Source organism: Triticum urartu, chromosome 3, assembly GCF_003073215.2.
Source record: "Triticum urartu cultivar G1812 chromosome 3, Tu2.1, whole genome shotgun sequence".
NCBI classification, from domain to species: domain Eukaryota; kingdom Viridiplantae; phylum Streptophyta; class Magnoliopsida; order Poales; family Poaceae; genus Triticum; species Triticum urartu.
Window position 1 is genome coordinate 204,397,046 of NC_053024.1, and position 8,397 is coordinate 204,405,442.

Here is an 8,397-nt window from a genome sequence, read left to right on the forward strand (position 1 = left end):
TACTCAAACATCATAGGATAGCCATACATCATTGGGAAACAATATATAGCGTTGAGCACCATGTTTAAGTAGAGATTACAACGGGTAAGAGAGAGGTTACACCGCTGCATTGAGGGAGGAAGAGTTGGTGATGATGGCGGTGAAGTTGTTGGTGAAGATTGCGGTGATGATGATGGCCACGGCAGCGTTCCGGCGCCACTGGAAAAGAAGGGGAGAGGGGACCCCTTCTTCTTCTTATTCTTCCTTGACCTCCTCCCTAGATGGGAGAAGGGTCTCCCCTCTGGTCCTTGGCCTCCATGGTGTGGGAGGGGCGAGAGCCCCTCCGAGATTGGATCTGTCTCTCTGTCTCTCTCTGTTTCTGCGTTCTCTTATGCTACCCTTTCACCGTTTCTTTTATATCCAGAGATCCGTAACTCCGATTGGGTTGAATCTTTCGCCCTGATTTTTCTCATAAAATTAGCTTTCTTGCGGCAAAAGAAGAGCGTCAACCGCCTTACGGGGTGCCCACGAGGGTCCAGAGCGCGCCCCCTGCCTCGTGGCCCCCTCGGGCACCGTCTCGCGTTGATTTTACTTCCCAAAAATCATAAATATTCCAAAATAATTCTCCATCCGCTTTTATCCCGTTTGGACTCCGTTTGATATTGGGTTTCTGCGAAACATAAACATGCAACAAACAGGAACTGGCACTGGGCACTGGATCAATATGTTAGTCCCAAAAATAGTATAAAAAGTTGCCAAAAGTATATGAAAGTTGTAGAATATTGGCATGGAACAATCAAAAAGTATCGATACGATGGAGAAGTATCAGGCTCCCGAGGAGCGGAGATATCTATGCAGGGTACACCTCACGAGGCTCATATGACGTGAGCCATGACGACCAAGGCCAGGCGGGCGCCAGCGGGCGCAGTGTACCAGTTTCCTCTTTGGTGCTAAGGAGGCAAGCGCAGGCGTGGGGTCCCGAGGAATCAAGCAAAGGTTTCCATATCGGTGCAACAAGACCAAGACCGCCAGGACGGCAGGACGGAGGTCATCGCGGAGCCCACCGCAGCGTCACCACCAGAGCCTTTCAGGAGAAGACTACTTTTGTCAGGATAGCTTGTACTAGTTGTCTCCCTTTAAATTTGGCCGTTGTGGGATCCCTTCCCGCCTACATTTGGGAAGAGGACCGAGGCCACTATAAATAGGACTTAGCCACCACCATAGAGGGGACGGATCGATTCCACCCTAACCATCTCACCAGCTCATCGAGCTCAAGAACACCTCACCTCCCGAGGCTGTTCAACCACTATACTAGTTCATCCTCAGCCCCTCGAGGCAATCCACCACAAAGCTGGAGTAGGGTATTACACCGCAAGGTGGCCCAAACCAGGATAGACTGTTGTGTCTCTTGTCCCTTGGGTTCGTTGAGGTAGGCCGTGGAACCATTGAGCAGGCAAACTAGGAAGGGAGAGTTCTTTGCACGCACCCCAAAGTTCGAAACTCTCAAGGGTCTGCGGAACCCTGAATCCGACAGGACCAACCTTACATGACCACGTTCATGAGACTGGTTCCACCGACAGACATGCAACTTGTTTTGCATAAAGGTGGCTGGCGGGGGTCTGTTTCTCCAACTTTAGTTGAATTGAATTTGACTATGGTTGGTCCTTGTTGAAGGTTAAAAAAGCAAACTTGACGAAACACCATTGTGGTTTTGATGTGTAGGTAAGAACAGTTCTTACTAGAAGCCCGTAGCAGCCACGTAAAACTTGCAACAACAAAGTAGAGGATGTCTAACTTGTTTTTGCAGGGCATGTTGTGATGTAATATCGTCAATACATGATGTGATATACGTTATTGTATGAGATGATCATGTTTTGTAAAAGTTATCGGCGACTGGCAGGAGCCTTATGGCTGCCGCTTTATTGTATGAAATGCAATCGCCATGTAATTTCTTTACTTTATCACTATGCGTTAGCGATAGTTGTAGAAGCAATAGTTGGCGAGATGGCAACGACGCTACGATGGAGATCAAGGTGTCAAGCCGGTGACGATAGAAATCGTGACGGTGCTTCGGAGATGGAGATCAAAGGCACAAGATGATGATGGCCATATCATGTCACATATTTTGATTGCATGTGATGTTTATCTTTTACGCATCTTATTTTGCTTAGTACGGCGGTAGCATTATAAGATGATCCCTTACTAAAATTTCAAGGTATAAGTGTTCTCCCTCAGGATGCACCAGTGCGATAGTTCGTCGTGCTGAGACACCACGTGATGAAAGGGTGTGATAAGCTCTACGTTCACATACAATGGGTGCAAGACATTTTTGCACATGCGGAATACGCGGGTTAAACTTGACGAGCCTAGCATGTATAGACATGGCCTTGGAATACTAGAGATCTAAAGGTCAAATGTGAATGATATAGTAGATATGATCAACATAGAGATGTTCACCGTTGATGACTACTCCATCTCACGTGATGATCGGACATGGTTTAGTTGATTTGGATCACTTGTCATTTAGTGACTTGAGGGATGTCTATCTAAGTGGGAGTTATTAAGTAATATGATTAATTGAACTTTAATTTAACATGAACTTAGTCCTGATAGTATTTGCAAATTATGCTGTAGATCAATAGATCGCGTTGTAGCTCCCCTATGTTTTTGATATGTTCCTAGAGAAAAATAAGTTGAAAGATGTTAGTAGCAATGAAGTGGACTGGGTCTGTGATCTGAGGATTATCCTCATTGGTGCACAGAAGAATTGTGTCCTTGATGCACCGTTAGGTGATATACTTACTGCAGGAGCAGATGCAGACGTTATGAATGTTTGACAAAGCTCGGTATGATGACTACTTGATAGTTTAGTGCACCATGCCTTACGGCTTAGACCCGGGACTTCAAAAATGTTTTGAATGCCACGGCGCATATGAGATGTTCCAAGAGTTGATATTGGTATTTAAGACTCATGCCCATGTCGAGAGGTATGAGACCTCTGACAAGTATTTTGCCTACAAGATGGAGGAGAATAGCTCAACCAGTGAGCATGTGCTCAGAATGTCTGAGTACTACAATCACTTGAATCAAGTGGGAGTTAATCTTCCAGACAAGATAGTGATTGACAGAGTTCTCTGGTCACTATCACCAAGTTACTGGAACTTCGAGATGAACTATAATATGCAAGGGATGACGAAAATGATTCCCCGAGCACTTCGCGATGCTGAAATCGGTGAAGGTAGAAATCAAGAAAAGCATCAAGTGTTGATGGTTGACAAGACCACTTGTTTCAAGTAAAAGGGCAAGGGAAAGGAAGGGAACTTCAAGAAGAATGGCAAGCAAGTTGCCACTCCCATGAAGAAGCCCAAAGCTAGACACAAGCCTGAAACGGAGTGCTTGTACTGCAAAGGAAATGGTCACTGGAAGTGGAACTGCCCTAGATACTTGGCGGATAAGGAGGACGGCAAAGTGAACATAGGTATATTTGATATACATGTTATTAATGTGTACTTTACTAGTGTTCATAGTAGGCCCTGGGTATTTGATACGGGTTCAGTTGCTAAGATTAGTAACTCAAAACAGAAGTTACAAAAATGAACAGAGACTAGTTGAGGGAGAGGTAACGATGTGTGTTGGAAGTGATCCCAAGGTTGATAAGATCACCATCACATACTCCCTCTACCTTCGGGATTAGTACTGAACCTAAATAAATGTTATTTGGTGTTTGCGTTGAGCATAAATATGATTGGATCATGTTTATTGCAAAACGGTTATTCATTTAAGTCGGAGAATAATTGTTGTTCTGTTTACATCAATAAAACCTTCTATGGTCATACACCCAATGTCAATGGTTTATTGAATCTCGATCGTAGTAATACACATATTCGTAATATTGATGCCAAAAGATGCAAAGTTCATAATGATAGTGCAACATATTTGTGGCACTACCGTTTAGGTCATATTGGTGTAAAGCCCATGAAGAAACTCCATGTAGATGGGCTTTTGGAATCACTTGATTATGAATCATTTGATACTTGTGAACCATGCCTCATGGGAAAGATGACTAAAACTCCGTTCTCCAGAACAATGGAGCATGCCAATGACTTATTGGAAATAATACATACCGATGTATGCGGTCCAATGAGTGTTGAGGATCGCGGCGGGTATCGTTATTTTCTAACCTTCACGGATGATTTGAGCAGATATGGGTATATCTACTTGATGAAACACAAATCTGAAACATTTGAAAAGTTCAAAGAATTTCAGAGTGAAGTAGAGAATCATCGTAACAAGAAAATGAAGTTTCTACGATCTGATCGCGGAGGCGAATATTTGAGTTACGAGTTTGGCCTTCATTTAAAACAATGTGGAATAGTTTCACAACTCACGCCACCTGGAACACCACAGCGTAATGGTGTGTCCGAACGTTGTAACCGTACTTTATTACATATGGTGCGATCTATCATGTCTCTTACCGATTTACCACTATTGTTTTGGGGTTATGCATTAGGGACAACTGCATTCACGTTAAATAGGGCACCATCTAAATCCGTTGAGATGACACCGTATGAACTATGGTTTGGCAAGAAACCTAAGCTGTCGTTTCTTAAAGTTTGGGGTTGCGATGCTTATGTGAAAAAGCATCAATCTGATAAGCTCGAACCCAAATCGGAAAAGTGCGTCTTCATAGGATACCCAAAAGAAATTGTTGGGTACACCTTCTACCACAGATCCGAAGGCAAGATATCTGTTGCTAAGAATGGATCCTTTCTAGAGAAGGAGTTTCTCTCGAAAGAACTGAGTGAGAGGAAAGTAGAACTTGATGAGCTAATTGTACCTCCTCTCGAAAGTAGCTCATCACATAAAACCGTTCCCGTGATGCCTACACCAACTAGTGAGGAAGTTAATGATGATGATCATGAAACTTCAGATCAAGTTACTACCAAACCTCGTAGGTCAACCAGAGTGCGTTCCGCACCAGAGTGGTATTGTAACCCTGTTCTGGAAGTCATGTTACTAGACCATGACGAACCTATGAACTACGAGGAAGAGATGATGAGCCCAGATTCTGCAAAATGGCTTAGGGCATGAAATCTGAGATAGGATCCATGTATGAGAACAAAGTATGGACTTTGGTTGACTTGCCTGATGATCGGCAAGCCATAGAGAATAAATGGATCTTCAAGAAGAAGACTGGCGCTGATGGTAATGTTACTATCTACAAAGCTCGACTTGTCGCAAAAGGTTTTTTGACAAGTTCAAGGTGTTGACTAAGATGAGATTTTCTCACTCGTAGCGATGCTTAAGTTTCTCCAAATCATGTTAGCAATTGCCACATTTTATGAAATCTGTCAAATAGATGTCAAAACTGCATTCCTTAATAGGACTTCTTAAAAGAAGAGTTGTATATGATGCAACCAATAGTTTTGTCGATCCTAAAGGTGCTAACAAAGTGTGCAAACTCCAGCGATCCATCTATGGACTGGTGCAAGCATCTCTGAGTTGGAATATATGCTTTGATAAGGTGATCAAAGCATATGGTTCTATACAGACTGATGGTGAAGCCTGTATTTACAAGAAAGTGAGTGGGAGCTCTATAGCATTTCTGATAGTATATGTGAATGACATATTGTTGATCGGAAATAATATAGAATTTCTGGATAGCATAAAAGGATACTTGAATAAAAAAATTCAATGAGAGACCTCGGTGAAGCTACTTATATATTGGGCATCAAGATCCATAGGGATAGATCGAGACGCTTAATAGAACTTTCACAAAGCACATACCTTGACAAGATTTTGAAGAAGTTCAAAATGGATCAGTCAAAGAAAGGGTTCTTGCCTGTGTTGCAAGGTGTGAAGTTGAGTAAGACTCAAAGCCCAACCACGGCAGAAGATAGAGAGAGAATGAAAGTCATTCCCTATGCCTCAGCCATAGGTTCTATATAGTATGCCATGCTGTGTACCAGACATATAGTGTACCTTGCCATGAGTTTGGCAAGGGGGTACAATAGTGATCCAGGAGTACATCAACGGACAGCGGTCGAAATTATCCTAAGTTACCTAAGATGACTAAGGAAATGTTTCTCGGTTATGGATGTGATAAAGAGTGCGTCGTAAAGAGTTACGTCGATGCAAGCTTTGACACTAATCTAGATGACTCTAAGTCTCAATCTAGATAGATATGAAAGTGGGAGCAATTAGCTAGAGTAGCTCCGTGCAGAGCATTGTAGACATGGAAATTTGCAAGATACATACGGATCTGAATGTGGCAGACTGTCAGTGTCAAAACCGGCAGATCTCGGGTAGGGGGTCCCGAACTGTGCGTCTAGGGATCGAAGGTAATAGGAGGCAGGGGACACGATGTTTACCCAGGTTCGGGCCCTCTTGATGGAGGTAATACCCTACTTCCTGCTTGATTGACTTTGATGAGTATAGGGGTTACAAGAGTTGATCTACCTCGAGACCGTAATGGTTAAACCCTAGATGTATAGCCTGTATGATTATGATTGCCTCTAACGGACTAAACCCTCCGGTTTATATAGACACGGGAGGGACCTAGGGTCGTACAAAGTCAGTTTACAGAGAAAGGAAACTACACATCCGAATGCCAAGCTTGCCGTCCACGCAAAGGAGAGTCCCATACGGACACGGGAGAAAGCCTTCTGTCTTGTATCTTCACGGCCCATCAGTCCGGCCCATGTCACATAGGCCGGCTCTCCGAGGACCACATAATCTAGGACTCCCTCAGTAGCCCATGAACCAGGCTTCAATGACGATGTGTTCGGCGTGCAGATTGTCTTCGGCATTGCAAGGCGGGTTCCTTCTCCGAATACTCCAAAGTAGTTTTCCGCACATAAGAGTTGTATCCGGCTCTGTTTAATAACTACAACCCTAAGATGTAAGGGCAAAAATACTTAAAACAAAGTAAGTCACATCCACTGGTAACTTTTCGGGTGAGGCGTTATGTCCTGGCCTTGTTATTATTCTGAACCATTTTATAGCCCCCGCTTCGTGTTTCGAGGCACGGCCATTGACACGTCTTGTCAAAGCAGATATCATGTCCCCTTATCACGGGATTCTCATCAATGCGGGTTTGGGTAATCCCACATGCCGCTCGCACGACCCCTTGGGAATAGGCGAGTTTTAAGGCTCGTGGGGGACGTTTGATATTCATTGCCTTTATAAGAAGATAAGGATCCATCTTTTTACCCCACGCCTTCTTCCTCCTCAGCTTATCCGCCCTCGAGCTCCAGCGCCCAAGCTTCAATCCTTTCCGCCAGAAAGCACTCCAGCCATGTCCGGATCTGGAGCGCAGGGCAAGTAGATGACCTCCACCCTTACGGAGGGAAACATCAAGGAACTCCGGGAAGCGGGGTACTTGGCCGCGGACATAGCCCATCGGCTTCCTGCCAAAAATCAGATCATCCCCACCCCAGAGCCTAATGAGAGGGTAGTGTTCATCCCTCATTTCCTTCACGGACTAGGTTTTCCCCTCCATCCTTTCGTCCATGGCCTCATGTTTTACTACGGGCTAGATTTCCATGATCTAGCCCCAAATTCCTTCCTCAACATTTCGGCGCTCATTGTTGTGTGTGAGGCATTCCTCCGCATATCCCCCACTTTGGCCTATGGCTCAAGGTCTTCAATGTGAAGCGAAAAGTGGTTGACGGTGAACACGCAGAGTGCGGCGGTGCCATGGTAAGTAAACTCCCCAACGTCACGTGGCCAAAGGGTACCTTCATGGAGACCGTGAAGGGGTGGCAGTAGGGGTGGTTCTATATCACGGAACCCCGTGACGCCACATGGGCCGCCCCTTCCGAACTTAAGTTCGGGCCTCCACTGCGGCTTACATCCTGGCTCAATAAGGGCCTGGATTGGGCATCGTCTGACGAGGTGATGACGCTGCAGAAGCGCGTCAAGGGTATGGTAGACAAGAACACCAGTCTTGCCAATGTGATCCAGGTGATGCTTTTTCGCCGGATTCTCCCTTGCCAGCACTAGACTCGGTATGTGTGGGAGTTTGACCCGGCCAGTCCTCAGACCTTACAGCGGTTCTTCGGCACGACGCATGAAGACATATGGTCAAAAACGACCGAAGACCTTGGCCTCGACCGCGCTCATCCGGCCACTCCCGTAAGTTTTCTGATGACCTTAATTTGTAAATCCAAGGAGTATACTGAGCTTTCCATTCTTCCCACAAGGCTGGACAAAGAAGGCGGAGCGGATCCTATATCCGGCTCCGCTACCCGAAGACGCAGCCATTCCTCTGTTGACGAGGATGCTGGTCCCGGCGCCGTATTAGGCACTGGAGAAGAAGGCCAAGAAGAAAAGCAAGGAGGCCAGAGGTGGATCGAGTATTTGGTCCAAGCTAGATGAACCGTCTTTGTTTCTTTTAAATGGCTTCTTCCGCTGACC